This window comes from Salmo salar, chromosome ssa05, assembly GCF_905237065.1.
Source record: "Salmo salar chromosome ssa05, Ssal_v3.1, whole genome shotgun sequence".
Taxonomy (NCBI): domain Eukaryota; kingdom Metazoa; phylum Chordata; class Actinopteri; order Salmoniformes; family Salmonidae; genus Salmo; species Salmo salar.
The window spans coordinates 66,719,005-66,738,203 of NC_059446.1; the positions used below are offsets into that span (position 1 = coordinate 66,719,005).

Here is a 19,199-nt window from a genome sequence, read left to right on the forward strand (position 1 = left end):
GTGGGGAATCAAAGATTCCTTTCATTTCGGAAGCACTCAGTGGCCTCAGATCACGTTTTTCCCATCCCGACGCAGCCCCTGCGCAGCCCCTGCGCTGTGTCAGCGTTGGGGCATGGATGCGCTCCGTCGCCGCGGTAAATTGTACGCTTTGTACTTCACTGACAGAGGGAGAAATAGCAGTTATTTCCATCTGATAGCCCGGGGGTTGTTGCAACCCTCATTTACTCTCTCTCCAATCTACCAGAATATGAGACTGAGGCACTGTTTTCAAAGCAAGCATAAACAGCGTCATATAGTTGATGCATACAGGCAATGAGCTAGATTCCATCACAACTTGTTGATCTTATACTGACCTTAATGTCCTGATATTAATCACGTATTATTATAGTTTTTAAAACATTGCACCAGGTAATTATCGTTTCATCCACATAGCTTTCTGTGTCACTCCCACGACACTTTTCCTATATGGCACTCCCAGAGTCTTGACATTTTGTCACGCACCATCCTCGTCTTATTTTTCCATTTGATCAATTAAAGCTCAAATAAATCCTCACACACCGTTTTGCATAGAAGTTGAATTCAGTGGTATGGATTAAATAATCCATTCATTGATTAATTCGCCACTAAAGCGACTATAAGACATGCGTAAAGTCCACCCTGCCCCGGCCCCTGTTCCCCATGCTACAGGTCTCCCCACCTCACCTCGACTTGGAGATCCACCGGGCGCTGGGTCGGGTCCATCCATCCGTCGTTGTGCAGGTCCCCTGTTGCTTTAAGCAGTGTGTTTTTTCGACCAACAGGAGGCGTGTCTTCCCCACGGCCGGAGCGGCGCGCAGCAAGACGCGAGTCTGAAGGAAGCGATCTGGCTCGTCTCTCTATCGGAACAAATCAACTACTTTCTCAGCTCATTCTAATCGAAGGTAAGCGTCGCATCCCTTTTCATATTTTCATGATTGTCTGTCCGTTATTTGTGTAATTTAACAGCTTGTACTCCCTTCTGATTGGGCGTGTAAGATTTGAATGCCTAGTCTGTTGGATTTTACAGGTGAGACAAAAGTGAGAGAATTAGGCTATCCACCTCGTCTCTTTCATCGAAGAAATTACACACAACGTGACGATTATACATCACACTAAGCCTCCCGATCTACACAGGTTCATTTATACTAGCCTACTTGAAGTTGAATGCTGCATTTATATTTTGGGAATGCGGCGCGTCGTGTCAATGTCCGTTCTGCGCACCTCTGCCAGTAGAAACAATGAAAACCTTACAAGGTTACGACTTGTTAGTTAATAGGACAAAACCGTGTAGATACTTGTATGTCTTTCTTCGACTCCTATTTAAAATGCGTGTCCCCTCTCGAGTCCCTCCTCTCGTTGCTGATGCATACAATGTCGTGGGGTTGAAAATACATTATGGGGTCATTAAATGTATACCGTACAAATCGTGGCTGTCAGTGGCGTTGAACTTATCCCCTTTATGAATGATCCATAGATAATGTGTAATCAGGCTGGGTGGAAAGGAACCGACTGGCTGCGCATGTAAATTCCACAGCTGATGAGCACATAACCCGCGCGCACCACAGCCTTAAATCAAGTTTATGATCAGATGGTAGATGGTTAATTGCACAGTGCCATAAAACAGCACCGATGATGCCCAAAGTACTATTTGGAAAGCTCTTACAAAGTAACCAGAAAAGGCTGCTCGTTAAACTGGGATATGTATAAGAATCTCTGCAGAAATAGTTTGAGTTTACAACTGGCATCCGTGCCAACTGATTCGCTCATTGCGCGCGACTGGCTTTATGTGTATAACGTTTTAAAGCATTTGACTTAGCCTACAAAAGTTAAAGTATGACATTGATAATGTTTTCATTTAGTAATGGCCACGGAAAAAAATACAAAACATTTCAGTGTAATTGTATTTATCTTCATGGATCCCATGCGTAATTTCCTCATCCTCGGTCAGCTGAATGGTATTCTCAAACCAGATGGAAAAATATATATATTGGAACGGGTTAGTTTAAAGAGAAACGAGGCGTATATTATTTCTTTATAAACAAGTAAACAGTTAAAAGTCACTGCAATTATCCTCAAAAATACCTCAGAAGCATTTATCCATATCGTCACCCCATTTAATGTACATTTTATGACACCTATAGGCACTATAGGTTAATTACATTTAAATCACCATAAATCCCTGTCGACCGTTGTCTTTTCACTGGGTCATCTCGGCACATTTGTATTATTTATTATTGAGGGAGAGTGAAAAGCCACTTTTTACCCATATTTGTACATGTTTAAGCCAACATTTAAATGCCTAGCTATATGTGCAAGTTACACAAGGAATTATATGACTTTACATAAGAGAATGAATTCGATCACACCAGTCTTTGGAAAAACAGATTATGCGGTCGGTTTGTCAAACTGAGAAAGAAAGGAGTTATTAAGTAGGCGTTTGTCTTACTTTCAGTCAAGCTGATTGAGTCAATTTGCATGACTTGAAAATATTATTGACGCCTTTGAAGGCTACACCATCGAAAATTCACCCGGGGTCTCGTGCAGCAGTCTCAAACACCGACTGCAATAAAGGTGCTTCACAGCCCCTCGTATATTTCTCGGGCGGCTTGAAACGCAGACTCAAGCAGCTCTCCTGTTCGGAAATACTTGTCGAATGCTCTCGGGAGCTGTTCATTAAATGACGACAGAGGCTATATCCAACTCTGAATTTTCAAAGCGAAAAAAGAAAGACAAAGAAACATACATTTTATCCTCAACCAAACACTGGTTGGGCTATATGTATAGTTAGGTCTAATTCGAGTAGTGTTCGAAGGTCACCGCGACGCTGTCCATGGTGCTGAAATCCACGCTTGCCAATCCTACAGATACGGCCAGTGAAGGTGAATACAACTACACCTGGCGTGGGTTTAGTGAAAAGGAACACAAATATATTGCATCTACTGTATAGACCTAATGACACAAATAATATGCTAATGATTCATATCTATATAATTAATACATATACATGAATGTAACAGTATTATGCTTTTAGAGATAAACATGACATCCAAGTGTAATGTATCTTTAATAACTGTAGCCCGTACTTTTGGACTGTGTGTAGAATAGGCTAGTCCTGTCCGTTTCCAACGTGATGTCGTACCCTTTATGGTCCTGGGGTTTAGATTGTATGACAAATACAATGTTAAAGTGGTTTTAGGTCTTATCTATATCTTAACGACTCAAGACAATATCATTTATAATTGTCATCTGTAATCATATTCCTAGACTTAGGCCTATGAAACAGAACACAGATTCTGGAAATTTGAAGTTCATCGATGACAGAAATCATGGCATTTTAATTGTATAACTTCACAAGTAATTGAACAACAAGCCTACTTTGATATAGGCTGTACAACGTTTGAATTACATGAGCTGAGAATAAACTTATTTCACAACTTCGAATATCATTTTTTAAATGAAAGTTCTACAATGCTATAATCCTCAGCCCATGTTATTGACAATTGTCTAACAGTACACTCCTAGAAAAAAGGTTCAGAATAGAACCAAAAAGTGTTATATTTCTTTCTTCATATATGGCACCCCTAAAGATTATATTTAGAACCCTTTTATAGGGTTCTATTATCAGAACCACAGGGGTTCTTCTTCACTGAACCACAATTAGTTCTATATAGGGTTCTATATGGAACTAATTTCGCTTCTATATAGAACCTTTAGGGGTGCCATAAATGATGAAAGCCTAGAACCCTTTTTGGTTCTATCCAGAACCTTTTTTTTCTAAGAGTGTATAATGCCAAAACTAGCAAAACTAGAAAATCGAAAAGAAAGTCTTTCTCAGTGACAGCATAGCTCTGTGAAAAAATGATTAGCTCAGCAATAGGCTATTCATCAAAATGGGACTTGTGACAGTTTTGGTTCACAAACCTCTCACACGACTCCAAGGCTGAGCAATTCCGATCTAGAGAGGTAATCTTTTTAACATCAAAGATTGATTTTACAACCGCTCGGCATGGCAGCAGTCCACTGGCAGCAGCCACGGCCATTGAATGAACCGAGCAAAACCGTGAATAACATAGAGAGAGTACCGGGTGCCAGCATGAGACACCCGGGGAAAGATGGCCATTTCGATGTCAGATATGGATCGGAAGCGATGTGTGGTCGGCAGCACCTGCGAAATATACCCAGTCTTTCCTCTCTCGCGCTCACACTAATCTTGGCTCGACGTCAGATGCTGTGCGGCAGTGCAGCAGAATGCTAGCTTCAGACAGCTGAGACTGCCTGGAAGGTTTAGGCTCGCTACCCTGCTGCAATTCTGCCAGCGCGCCAGCGTTCGTCTCTTGAGACGGGATTCTGACTGGGCAACTCAAACCCCCCTTCTTCCTCTTTTCATGTCCATCTCTCTTTCAGACCGCCCGTGAATGGATTTCTCCCGGATTTGCCCAGACTAACATGGATGCCCCACCGTTAGCTGAGTGGGAAGGTTGTTTCTTGGCGCAGTGAGCTGGACACGCAGCGCTTGCTAATGGATCTGGGGAAACGAATGATACCTTCTCCCTGACTGACCATGCCGTGATCTTGCGCGTGGGCCGTCACCCTGCTTAACGTCAAAAGAAACAGTTCGGGGGAATCTACCGATCCAGGGAATAAATACTGTGGCATCACACAGACACCATGAAGATTACCTCCCCGCTCATAAGTAAAGCGAGATTCAGGTGCACCGTCAGGCTTCTACTGCTGCTATTACTATGTGTGGGATATTCTCGCGGGATGCCACACGTTTTAAGATTTGGTAAGATTGTTATTTTCTTTCTCTGTTACACATTCTTACTGTCTTGATGTAGTAGCCTAGCTATTCCCTAACTCTGTAACTGTTGCCATTTCATGGCTGGGCGCCATAGTTGTCTTATATACTTCCTAGTAGACGTGTTGCCGTGACCCCACGGGTCCTCTTGTCCTAGACTTTTAAGAGTGAGCTCGTGCGCCCCGGAGCCACATCCCCGCAATGACTGCTACCCCTATGCACCGTGTTGTTTATCACAGCTGTCTAGGGACATTACCTTATCTATTTTGTCCTGAAACCTTTATGCATGACATAATTTCCATGCAGAATGACCCGCCAGCAGACTAGTACAACTGCAGTCCATATAGAAACATATATAGCCTACAATTATCCTCGCATAGCTGGATGTGATCATCATTTGTGGACCTTGTTTCAAATTTGCGATGGAGGAAAAGCAACATTTCCAAATAGCAGTGTCCGATTATGTCTTCATGCCAAAGTGCCGGGTTGTTGGTGAATAATTTATGTTGGAGAATAAATTATTGGTGGAACTTGTTGCCATGGTGCTGATATTTCTAAGTTTGCATAATAAACCTAGTGTGTGTGTGAGAGAGAGCGAGAGAGAATGAGAATGAGAGAGGCAGAGAGCATACAGTCAGTAAGCTTGCAACAGTTGGCAACAATGTGGCGAATATGTTGATCATTACCTCACATTAATGTTAGTTACATAGATATTTGGATCATATAGGCCTATTCATGGCCGACATCAACACAAGTCCCATTCTTGTTAAAGACACAATCAAATAAAGGATGAATCCTGATTGAAGAAATGCGCGCGAAACTCAGGTTTAGCGCCAAATCCCCCATCCATTGAAACTTATATTTACACGTCCATTTCTCGAAGTATGATTTGGCCGATTATGAACAGAAAGAACCCTAACCAACCAAGCCATGTAGTTGAATATGAGTGCAGTGCTGTCAATGCCTACGCAACCACTGAACACAGCGAGCAATGATGGTGACAGCCAGCAGCGTGAAGCAAAGGATGCATGCTTGTGTTTGATCTTGCCTTTCATTGTTCGCTGTGAGTCCTGACACGTTACTATTAGCAACCATTTAAAGGAATGCATTGTTCTAACTGAGCACATCTCTTCCAATGTCGACTCCAAGGCAAGACTCTGTATAGGCCTATAGAAAAAACATAGGGTAGGCTATCAGTGTATCGTATTGCACCTGTATATAGGCTACCTTCTGCACTTGCGTAGCCCTCAGCGGCAAGGCCTTCACTGTTCTTAAGAACGCACGTGTAAAAGGGTAGGAAATGTGATCAGTAGTTTTTAGGGGGCACTGTAACTGTACATACAGTATCTTGCAAAAGTATTCACCCCCTTGGAAATGTTCCTATTTTGTTGCATTACAACCTGTAATTTAAATAGATTTTTATTTGGATTTCATGTAATTGACATTCACAAAATTGTCCAAATTGGTGAAGTGAAAAAATAACTTATTTAAAAAATTTCTCAAAAATAAAAAACTGAAAAGTGGTGAGTGCATATGTATTCACCCCCTTTGCTATGAAGCCCCCAAATAAGATCTGGTGCAACCAATTACCTTCAGAAGTCACATAATTAGTTAAATAAAGTCCACCTGTGTGCAATCTAAGTGTCACATGATCTGTCACATGATCTCAGTATATATATACGCACCTGTTCTGAAAGGCCCCAGAGTCTGCAACACCACTAAGCAATGGACACCACCAATCAAGCGGCACCATGAAGACCAAGGAGCTCTCCAAACAGGTCAGGGAGAAGTACAGATCAGGGTTGGGTTATAAAAAAAATATCAGAAACTTTGAACATCCCATGGAGCACCCATTAAATCCATTATTTAAAAAATTGAAAGAATATGGCACCACAACAAACCTGCCAAGAGAGGGCCGCCCACCAAAACTCACGGACCAGGCAAGGAGGGCATTAATCAGAGACGCAACAAAGAGACCAAAGATAACACTGAAGGAGCTGCAAAGCTCCACAGCGGAGATTGGAGTATCTGTCCATAGGAGCACTTTAAGCCGTACACTCCACAGAGCTGGGCTTTACAGAAGAGTGGCCAGAAAAATCCATTGCTTAAAGACAAAAATAAGCAAACACATTTGGTGTTCGCCAAAAGGCATGTGGGAGACTCCCCAAACATATGGAAGATGGTACTCTGGTTAGATGAGACTAAAATTGAGCTTTTTGGCCATCAAGGAAAACGCTATGTCTGGTGCAAACCCAACACCTCTAATCCCCCCGAGAACAACCTCCCCACAGTGAAGCATTGTGGTGGCAGCATCATGCTGTGGGTATGTTTTTCATCGTCAGGGCCTGGGAAACTGGTCAGAATTGAAGGAATGATGGATGGCGCTAAATACAGGGAAATTCTTGAGGGAAACCTGTTTCAGTCTTCAAGAGATTTGAGACTGGGACGGAGGTTCACCTTCCAGCAGGACAATGACCCTAAGCATTCTGCTAAAGCAACACTCGAGTGGTTTAAGGGGAAACATTTAAATGTCTTGGAATGCCTAGTCAAAGCCCAGACCTCAATCCAATTGAGAATCTGTGGTATGACTTAAAGATTGCTGTACACCAGCGGAACCCATCCAACTTGAAGGAGCTGGAGCAGTTTTGCCTTGAAGAATGGGCAAAATCCCAGTGGCTAGATGTGCCAAGCTTATAGAGACATACCCTAAGAGACTTGCAGCTGTAATTGCTGCAAAAGGTGGCTCTACAAAGTATTGACTTTGAGGGGGTGAATAGTTATGCACGCTCAAGTTTTCCGTTTTTTTTGTCTTATTTCTTGTTTGTTTCACCCCCCCAAATATTTTGCATCTTCAAGGTGGTAGGCATGTTGTGTAAATCAAATGATACTAACCCCCCAAAAATCCATTTGAATTCCAGGTTGTAAGGCAACAAAACAGGAAAAATGCTAAGGTGGTGAATACTTTCGCAAGCCACCATATACAATTATCTGTATCCGCTCACAGTCGTTCATGTGATATCTGTCATTTGCTTTATCCCGCTAAGGCATTTCACATCACGCTGTATTCACCAGTCCACTGTAACTGTAGCCTGTCAGTTTTTCAGAAACACACACACACACACACACACACACACACACACACACACACACACACACACACACACACACACACACACACACACACACACACACACACACACACACACACCACACATGCGCGCGCGCACCGGAGGCCCTGATTGAAATGCACACAGCATCCGCACAATCTGCCACTATGGCAACAAGCTGGGCCTCTGCTGCTACCACGCGTCAATCTGACAGCGCTGTCTCACTAACAGTAGAACGGGGAGAGTTGTCGGGAAGCATTAAGTCCTCCATATTGTCTGTTCTTCAACCACAATCTCCCCTCTTCCCCCCTGGTAATCCATCTCTGTGTGTGCCCCCGGATAATCTTTCTGTCTGAAGATACGCTTTCTATACACTTACACTTGTGTTCACAAAGTTATAATCTTCAAACTACCCCTTATATGCCTCGCTAGGACGGCCACGGCGGCTATACCTTGCAGGCTCAGAGGGAAGTTTCAGCACCACTGACAGCGGAAGCGCCTCCTCACGTCGGTGTATGAACACTGCTTTATTCTACTAGAACAGAAACACACGATTACTGGAAGGCTTGTTAAAGGATCGGCTTTCTTTTGGCTGCAGTTGTGAAACGGTCTCCCTGCTCTGTTTAAAGACGGTGTTATCCTGCCTTACACGTCGTTAGGGTTATAGGACAGAGGTATCCTTTTTGAGGACACAACGCAGTATACAACTAACATCAGCGGAGGCTGCCGAAGGGTGGACGGACGGCTCATAATAATGGCTGGAATGGAGTAAATGGAATGGAAAGACATGTAAGACCATTTGGAAGAATAGTAACATTCAATGTTTATGTTAATAATACTAATTATGTGCTTCTATTATACTGTAATATATACAGTACCAGTTAAAAGTTTCGACACATCTACTCATTCAAGGTTTTTTTTATTTTTATACTATTTTCTACATTGTAGAATAATAGTGAAGACATCAACCCTATGAAATAACACATATGGAATCATGTAGTAACCAAAAAAGTGTTAAACAAATCAAACTATATTTTATATTTTAGATTCTTCAAAGTAGCCACCCTTTGTTTTGATGACAGCTTTGCACACTCTTGTCATTCTCTCAACCAGCTTCATGAGGAATGCTTTTCCAACAGTCTTGAAGGAGATACCTTATATGCTGAGCACTTGTTGGCTGCTTTTCCTTTACTCTGCGGTCCAACTCATCCAAAACCATCTCCATTGTGTTGAGGTCGGGTGATTGTGGAGGCCAGGTCATCTGAAACAGCACTCCATCACTCTCCTTCTCGGTCAAATAGCCATTACACAGCCTGGAGGTGTGTTGTGGGTCATTGACCTGTTGAAAAACAAATGATAGTCCCATTAAGTGCAAACCAGATGAGATGGCGTATCGCTGCAGAATGCTGTGGTAGACATGCTGGTTAAGTGTTCCTTGAATTCTAAATAAATCACAGACAATGTCACCAGCAAAGCACCCCCACACTATCACACCTCCTCCTCCATGCTTCACGGTGGGAACCACACATGCGGAGAGCATCCATTCACCTACTTTGTGTCTCACAAAGATACAGCAGTTGAAACCAAAAACCTCACATTTGGACTCATCAGACCAAAGGACAGATTTCCACCAGTCTAATGTCCTTTGCTCGTGTTTCTTGGCCCAAGCAAGTATCTTATTATTCTTGGTGCCCTTTAGTAGTGGTTTCTTTGCAGCAATTTAACCATGAAGGCCTAATTCACGCAATCTCCTCTGAACAGTTCATGTTGAGATGTGTCTGTTACTTGAACTCTGTGAAGCATTTATTTGGGATGCAATCTGAGGTGCAGTTAACTCTATTGAACTTATCTTCTGCAGCAGAGGTAACTCTGGGTCTTCCTTTCCTGTGGCAGTCCTCATGAGAGCCAGTTTCATCATATTGCTTGATGGTTTTTGCGACTGCACTTGAAAAAACTTTCAAAGTTCTTGAAATTGTCCGCATTGACTGACCTTTATGTCTTAATGTAGGGCTATCTTCTGATTACCACCCCTGACTGTCATTTGTCTTTTCTTATTTGAGCTGTTCTTGCCATAATATGGACTTGGTCTTTTACCAAATAGGGCTATCTTCTGATTACCACCCCTGCCTTGTCACAACACAACGATTTGGCTCAAACACATTAAGAAGGAAAGAAATTCCACAAATGAACTTTTAACAAGGCACATCTGTTCATTGAAATGCATTCCAGGTGACTACCTCATGAAGCTGGTTGAGAGAATACCAAGAGTTTGCAAAGCTGTCATCAAGGCAAAGGGTCATTTTGAGCCTGTAATCAAACCCACAAATGTTAATGCTCCAGATACTCAACTAGTCTAAAGAAGGCCAGTTGTATTGCTTCTTTAATCAGAACAACAGTTTTCAGCTGTGCTAACATAATTGTAAAAGGGTTTTCTAATGATCAATTAGCTTTTTAAAATGATAAACTTGGATTAGCTAATACAACGTGCCATTGGAACACAGAGTGATTGTTGCTGATAATGGGCCTCTGTACGCCTATGTAGATATTCCATAAAAAAATCTGCCCTTTCCAGCTACAATAGCCATTTACAACATTAACAATGTCTACACTGCGTTTCTGATCAATTTGATGTTATTTTAATGGACAAAAAATGTGCTTTACTTTCAAAAACCATGACATTTCTAAGTGACCCCAAACTTTTGAACAGTAGTATATTTATATATATATATATATATATATATATATATATATATGTTTGTGTGTTATTGCAAAATGATATTCAATACTAGTATTAGTCATAATGCTTTTATTTATTTATTTTATTTTAACTAAAAAAAATAATAAAATAATACTGTATTATTAATTGATAGGCAAAGCATTATTGACACAGTCAATCTTATATTGTACATTTAAAATATTACTACTTTAGTTTTGGCTGCACAAATCACTAAGACTTGTTTTACATTAGATAAGGAAATCCTTCAATATGTTTCAACGTAATTAGTTAATTAAGGGATGTGGGCCATTGCTGTGCTTTAAATCAAATCACATTTTATTTGTCACATACACTTGTTTAGCAGATGTTATTGTGTGTGTAGCGAAATGCTTGTACTTAGGAGCTAGATGCAAAACTGCCCTGTCTGTCGGCGCCATCTTGCGTTTTGATCAGTGTAGTCAGCAATCACCTTGTCAGTGCTTCTCAGTCTCTAGTGCAAGGAAGAGTTGTAAATCAGTGCGTGTGTGTGGTAGGGGATCCAGTGTACAACGTTGGTACCATAGAAATAGAATCCATGGATTATATTTCAATGACTGGTACAGTAGAGTACAATACAGTAGCTGTTCTTCTGTTGAACACAGCTGGTGGGTGGAACTGTCCTGTGTGTTCCGTCAGGTCATCACATTCCATCACTGCTCATGGGATAAAGACTGGAGCCTGGTGGAGGTAGAGGCGTCGGCGGCTGGCAAGCAGGCAGGCAGGCAGGCAGGCAGGCACAGGCAGGGCCCACCCCTTCAGCTTTCGGCTGTGGACATTGTGTTAATCATGAATGACAATCTGATTGTTTTTTTAATCTCCCAAAAGACATCATGTCAGTATCCATATCTAGAATTACTGTCTATATGTTGCCTGAACTGTTGAGCGTCTGTCTATATGTTGCCTGTATACCGTTATCTAAACAGATGCGCTTTGCACAGTCCTCCTGGAGGCTCGATTGATTTAGAATAGGAGGATATGTATCTCTCATCTGTTCCAGTCAGCCTCTACAGTGTGTTCATCAATAGGGTATAACCTCTGGAAGCTCTGATAAACTGAGCGATGGTATGGTAAGGTCAGGTGTGTTGGTCATAGTGTTGTATGAATGGAGGGGCAGTCAGCATTTTAGTATCTAATGATTATGTACAGCGGAGTAAAATGAGAAATACTCCCAGTCCTTCACACAACAACTTTCTAAATGCTTTCAGGAAAAAGAGCCTGTCAATAACACAGAAAAGCCTGACACTCCACACACAGAACAATAGATCCCTCCACCGCCCTCCTTCCTCTCCCCGCAAATAATTTGTAAATAAGAAGATTTGCGGCGAAGAATGCGAGCTACTTAGATGCGTGGCTAAGCGGATCATTGAGCGGAGCGGGGGGAGAGTTAGTGGTTAGGTATGAAATGGAGGTGATTGGCAGAACCAGTCTCTATTGAACGCCTGGCTAATGTGTTCAGATGATCTGTTTACAGTTTAGCGCCATCGTTAGGAGGGGAGAATTGTTTGGACACGCACAGACACACGCACACACGCACACGCACACACACACACACACACACACACACACACACACACACACACACACACACACACACACACACACACACACACACACACACACACACACACACACACACACACACACACACATATATATATATATATATACACACATATGAAGTGGGAGATGGAGATATGAGTGATTATAAAAACCCACATGGCCATTTCACATCTGCCAGTAAATGAGCTCTCCAACTGTTCTCACTTGATGGGTTATGTGGCTCGGAGGTGTGAAGCAGACTCTGTCAAAAGAGGGTTTTGTACAGAAACTATAATCAGGTAGGAGGTGAAATGAAATTCACTCCGCCACGCTGCAGGAGGAGGTGCTGTTGTGGGAGGATTATTTAGAATATTTACTTGACAAAGAACATGATGGTATGATAGTGTCCTTATTTATCACTGTGATTCTGCTCTATATTATGATGTGTATGTACTGTAGCTAGCATGTTGTTTCAGGTCAACTAGCCTCATTGATTCAGCACATGGACCTCTGAATACTATTGTTGAAGAGAGAGAGAGACAGAAAGAGAGGAAGAGAAAGAGAAAGCGATATACAGGTAAATGCCAACATAAAGTGTCTTAATAGGGCGTTGGACCACCACTAGCCACAAGAAACTCTTCAATGGGCCTTGGCATAGATTCCCCCAAATGTCTGTGACACCATTCTACCACAATACATTTTTTAATTTGGTGTTTTGTTAATGGCGGTGGAAAATGCTGTCCCAGGCGCCGCTCCAGAATCTTTGCCCTGACGACTTAAACTTAATTCTTCTAATATTGCCTGTGTGTAGCTGGTGTAGAGGAGTCAGGCGCAGGACAGCAGATGTGAGTAATAAACGTAATTTACTCAAATATTCACAAATACAACGCAAATATGCGAGCCCACAATAACGGACCGTATTACAAAAAAACAATCACTCACAAACAAATATGGGGGAACAGAGGGTTAAATAATGAACAAGTAATTGGGGGAATGAAACCAGGTGTGTAAGACAAGGACAAAACAAATGGAAAATGAAAAGTGGATCGGCGATGGCTAGAAGGCCGGTGACGTCGACCGCTGAACGCCGCCTGAACAAGGAGAGGGACCGACTTCGGCGGAAGTTGTGACAGTACCCCCCCTTGACGCGCGGCTCCAGCAGCGCGCCGACACCGACCTCGGGGACGACCCGGAGGACGAGGCGCAGGGCGATCCGGATGGAGACGGTGGAACTCCCGCAGCAACGAAGGGTCCAAGACGTCCTCCACCGGCACCCAGCATCTCTCCTCCGGACCGTACCCCTCCCACTCCACGAGGTACTGAAGGCTCCTCGCCCGACGCCTCGAGTCCAGGATGGCTTGAACAGCATACGCCGGGGCCCCCTCGATGTCCAGAGGGGGCGGAGGAACCTTCCGCACCTCAGGCTCCTGGAGTGGACCAGCCACCACCGGCCTGAGGAGAGACACATGGAACGAGGGATTAATACGGTAATCTATGGGAAGCTGTAACCTGTAGCATACCTCGTTCAGTCTCCTCAGGACTTTGAATGGCCCCACAAAACGCGGACCCAGCTTTCGGCAGGGCAGGCGGTGGGGCAGGTTTCGGGTCAAGAGCCAGACCCGGTCCCCCGGTGTGAACACCGGGGCCTTACTGCAGTGGATGTCAGCACTCGCCTTCTGCAGCCTCAAGGCCCGTTGCAGGTGCACATGAGCGGCGTCCCAGGTCTCCCCCGAGCGCTTAAACCATTCGTCCACTGCAGGAGCCTCGATCTGGCTCTGATGCCAAGGTGCCAGAACCGGCTGATACCCCAGTACGCACTGGAAGGGGGAGAGGTTAGTGGAGGAGTGGCGGAGTGAGGTTTGGGCCATCTCTGCCCAGGGGATGAATGCCGCCCACTCCCCCGGCCAGTCCTGGCAATATGACCGCAGAAACCTACCCACATCCTGGTTTACTCTCTCCACCTGCCTGTTACTCTCGGGGTGAAAACCTGAGGTGAGGCTGATCGAGACCCCCAGACGTTCCATGAACGCCCTCCATACCCTGGACGTGAACTGGGGACCCCGATTAGAGACTATGTCGTCAGGCACCCCGTAGTGCTGGAAGACGTGAGTGAACAGGGCCTCCGCACTCTGTAGGGCCGTAGGGAGACCGGGCAAAGGGAGGAGACAGCAGGACTTAGAAAACCGATCCACAACGACCAGGATTCTAGTGTTGCCCTGTGAGGGAGGAAGATCCGTCAGGAAGTCCACCGACAGGTGCGACCACGGCCATTGTGGAACGGGTAGGGGTTGTAACTTCCCTCTGGGCAGGTGCCTGGGAGCCTTGCACTGGATGCACACTGAGCAGGAGGAAACATAAACCCTCACGTCCTTGGCCAAGGTGGACCACCAGTACTTCCCACTAAGACAGCGCACTGTCCGACCGATGCCAGGATGACCAGAGGAGGGTGACGTGTGGGCCCAATAGATCAACCGGTCGCGGACAGCAGACGGAACGTACAGACGCCAAGCTGGACACTGGAGAGGAGTGGGCTCTGTACGTAATGCCCGCTCGATGTTCGCGTCCAGCTCCCACACTACCGGTGCCACCAGGCAAGAGGCCGGGAGTATGGGAGTGTGATCAATGGATCGCTCCTCTGTGTCATACATCCGGGACAGTGTGTCTGCCTTAGCGTTCTGGGAACTTGGTCGGTAGGACAGGGTGAACACAAAACGGGTAAAAAACATGGCCCACCTTAACTGGCGAGGGTTCAGTCTCCTCGCCGCCTGGATGTACTCAAGATTGAGATGGTCAGTCCAGATGAGAAAAGGGTGTCTCGCCCCCTCAAGCCAATGTCTCCACACCTTTAGAGCCTTGACGACAGCCAACTGCTCCCGGTCCCCCACATCATAGTTTTGCTCCGCCGGGCTGAACTTCTTCGAGAAGAAGGCACAGGGGCGGAGCTTCAGTGGCGTACCCGAGCGTGGAGAGAGCACGGCTCCTATCCCAGCCTCGGAAGCGTCCACCTCCACTATGAACGCCAAAGAGGGATCCGGATGAGCCAGCACGGGAGCCGAGGTAAACAGAGCCCTCAGATGACCAAAAGCCCTGTCTGCCTCAGCCGACCACTGCAGTTGCACCGGTTCCCCCTTCAGTAGTGAGGTAATGGGAGCCGCTACCTGACCAAAGCCCTGGATAAACCTCCGGTAGTAATTGGAAAACCCTAGGAACCGCTGCACTTCCTTTACCGTGGTGGGAGTCGGCCAATTATGCATGGCTGAAATGCGGTCACTCTCCATCTCCACCCCTGACATGGAAATGCAGTACCCTAGGAAGGAGACGGACTGTTGGAAGAACAGACATCAGACATTTCTCAGCCTTGACGTACAGTGAGGGAAAAAAGTATTTGATCCCCTGCTGATTTTGTACGTTTGCCCACTGACAAAGAAATGATCAGTCTATAATTTTAATGGTAGGTTTATTTCAACAGTGAGAGACAGAATAACAACAAAATAATCCAGAAAAACGCATGTCAAAAATGTTATAAATTGATTTGCATTTTAATGAGGGAAATACGTATTTGACCCCCTCTCAATCAGAAAGATTTCTGGCACCCAGGTGTCTTTTATACAGGTAACGAGCTGAGTTTAGGAGCACACTCTTAAAGGGAGTGCTCCTAATCTCAGCTTGTTACCTGTATAAAAGACACCTGTCCACAGAAGCAATCAATCAATCAGATTCCAAACTCTCCACCATGGCCAAGACCAAAGAGCTCTCCAAGGATGTCAGGGACAAGATTGTAGACCTACACAAGGCTGGAATGGGCTACAAGACCATCGCCAAGCAGCTTGGTGAGAAGGTGACAACAGTTGGTGTGATTATAAGCAAATGGAAGAAACACAAAAGAACTGTCAATCTCCCTCGGCCTGGGGCTCCATGCAAGATCTCACCTTGTGGAGTTGCAATGATCATGAGAATGGTGAGGAATCAGCCCAGAACTACACGGGAGGATCTTGTCAATGATCTCAAGGCAGCTGGGACCATTGTCACCAAGAAAACAATTGGTAACACCCTACGCCGTGAAGGACTGAAATCCTGCAGCGCCCACAAGGTCCCCCTGCTCAAGAAAGCACATATACATGCCCGTCTGAAGTTTGCCAATGAACATCTGAATCATTCAGAGGACAACTGGGTGAAAGTGTTGTGGTCAGATGAGACCAAAATGGAGCTCTTTGGGATCAACTCAAATCGCCGTGTTTGGAGGAGGAGGAATGCTGCCTATGACCCCAAGAACACCATCCCCACCGTCAAATATGGAGGTGGAAACATTATGCTTTGGGGGTGTTTTTCTGCTAAGGGGACAGGACAACTTCACTGCATCAAAGGGACGATGGATGGGGCCATGTACCGTCAAATCTTGGGTGAGATCCTCCTTCCGTCAGCCAGGGCATTGAAAATGGGCCGTGGATGGGTATTCCAGCATGACAATGACCCAAAACACACGGCCAAGGCAACAAAGGAGTGGCTCAAGAAGAAGCACATTAAGGTCCTGGAGTGGCCTAGCCAGTCTCCAGACCTTAATCCCATATAAAATCTGTGGAGGGAGCTGAAGGTTCGAGTTGCCAAACGTCAGCCTCGAAACCTTAATGACTTGGAGAGGATCTGCAAAGAGGAGTGGGACAAAATCCCTCCTGAGATGTGTGCAAACCTGCTGGCCAACTACAAGAAACGTCTGACCTCTGTGATTGCCAACAAGGGTTTTGCCACCAAGTACTAAGTCATGTTTTGCAGAGGGGTCAAATACTTATTTCCCTCATTAAAATGCAAATCAATTTATAACATTTTTGACATGCGTTTTTCAGGATTTTTTTGTTGTTATTCTGTCTCTCACTGTTCAAATAAACTTACCATTAAAATTATAGACTGATCATTTCTTTGTCAGTGGGCAAACGTACAAAATCAGCAGGGGATCAAATACCTTTTTCCCTCACTGTACAGGTCATGCTTCAACAGTCGACCAAGCACCCTGCGCACCAGGGACACATGCTCGGTGAGTGTAGCGGAGTATATCAGAATGTCGTCAATATACACCACTACACCCTGCCCGTGCAGGTCCCGTCAAAATCTCGTCAACAAAGGCCTACAAGACCGATGGAGCATTCATCAACCCGTACGGCATGATGAGGTACTCATAGTGCCCTGAGGTGGTACTAAATGCCGTCTTCCACTCGTCCCCCTCCCGGATACGCACCAGGTTGTAAGCGCTCCTGAGATCCAATTTTGTGAAGAAGCGCGCCCCGTGCATTGACTTGAGAGGCAGCGGGTAGCTGTACCTCACTGTGATCTGATTGATACCACTTTATCCATGTGTGTTCTGGCTCTGGCCCAACCCATCGGTTTCTGGGACCAATCAGACAGTCTAGAAATGATCGGGGAGGTACTCAGATCCAGACTCATTGTGGAGAAGAAATGAACGTCCATGGGCGTGGCGCAGCATTTGGCCAGAGCAAGGAGTTTGGGTAGCCAGGAAACCAGAATCTCCCATAAGTGTTCATTTGGGTTGAGATCTGATTACTGACACACACACACACACACACACACACACACACACACACACACACACACACACACACACACACACACACACACACACACCCTTTGAGACCCCTCAAAATAATGGTAAACTGGGCATTTTGACACATGACCTTAAGCATGACGGGATGTTAATTGCTTAAATAACTCTGGAACCACACCTGTGTGGAAGCAGCTGCTTTCAATATACTTTGTATCCCTCATTTACTCAAGATCTTCCTTTATTTTGGCAGGTACCTGTATATAGAGAGAGATATATAGTGATTGTTGGAGTAAGAGGGGGAGAGGAGCGAAGAGCGGTTACTCGGCTGTTTCTCCTCTCTCTCTCACTCTCTCTTTGACCAGTCTATCCACCATGGAGCTGACTGTCCATTTGTCTAGAATGACCCCCGACCTCCAGCACTCCTCTGAGGAGAACCACTAGTAACGCTGTGTGACTGCTCCCTTTGACCTCCTATAGTGGTAACAACATAAAGATACACATAAATTAGATATGTATTAGATTTGATTGTGATAGTATCCACCTCAAAGGGAAATCCAACTTTTTGATTTATATAATATTCATACAGTATATTAGGTATATTCATAATTACACCATCTATGTTGAAGTTAGTTTAGGTAATTGTGAGTGCACTACCACCTTGTTTTTGCAATCAAATTAGAACATGACAGGATAAACTGATACATCAAATCAAATCAAATTGTATTTGTCACATACGTCGAATACAACTGGTGTAGACTTTCCGTGAAATGCTTGCTGACGAGCCCTTCCCAATGATGCAGATTTGGTACAGGGAGTACCAGTACCAGATCAATATGCAGAGGTGCGAGGTATTTGAGGTAGATACATTTCAATTTGATGAGTTTGCGGCATATTTCAGAGATAAGATAGCAAACAATGGGTATCAGTCAAGCAAGACCTGGTGAGAAGTTTGGTGATATGTGCCTTAGCCTACCACGTAAAGGCACTATGGAGTTGTTTTCTCTGATTGACACAGACATGCTCAGGAAAGTGATACCACAACTTCAGCCTTCTACCTGCCATCTCGATCCGATCCCCACAACCTTCTTCAAAACAGCTTTTAATTGCATATCTGAAGAAGTGCAGACTATAGTTAATCACTCCCTGTTCACAGGCACTTTCCCCACTGCACTAAAAACTGCTATGGTGAAACCCCTTCTGAAGAAAAGTAATCTAGATTCTTCAGCTCTTAGCAATTTTCGGCCAATCTCCAACCTTCCACTCTTAAGCAAAATTCGGAAGAAATTGGTTTTCAAACAGCTAAATAATTTTTTAGGTACCAACTGTACTTTGAGAAAAATTCCAATCTCTTTTTTGTGCCCACCACAGCACAGAGACAGCCTTTGTTAAAGTGCTAAATGATCTTAGAGCCAACACAGATGCCAAACA

The 19,199-nt window shown here is 44.6% G+C and overlaps 1 pseudogene; it reads left to right on the forward strand.

Moving 5' to 3' along the window:
* Positions 1-715: 715 nt before the first annotated feature.
* The window catches only part of LOC106605492 (glutamate receptor ionotropic, kainate 2-like), a 323,572-nt pseudogene continuing 305,088 nt past the window's right edge, over positions 716-19,199 (forward strand).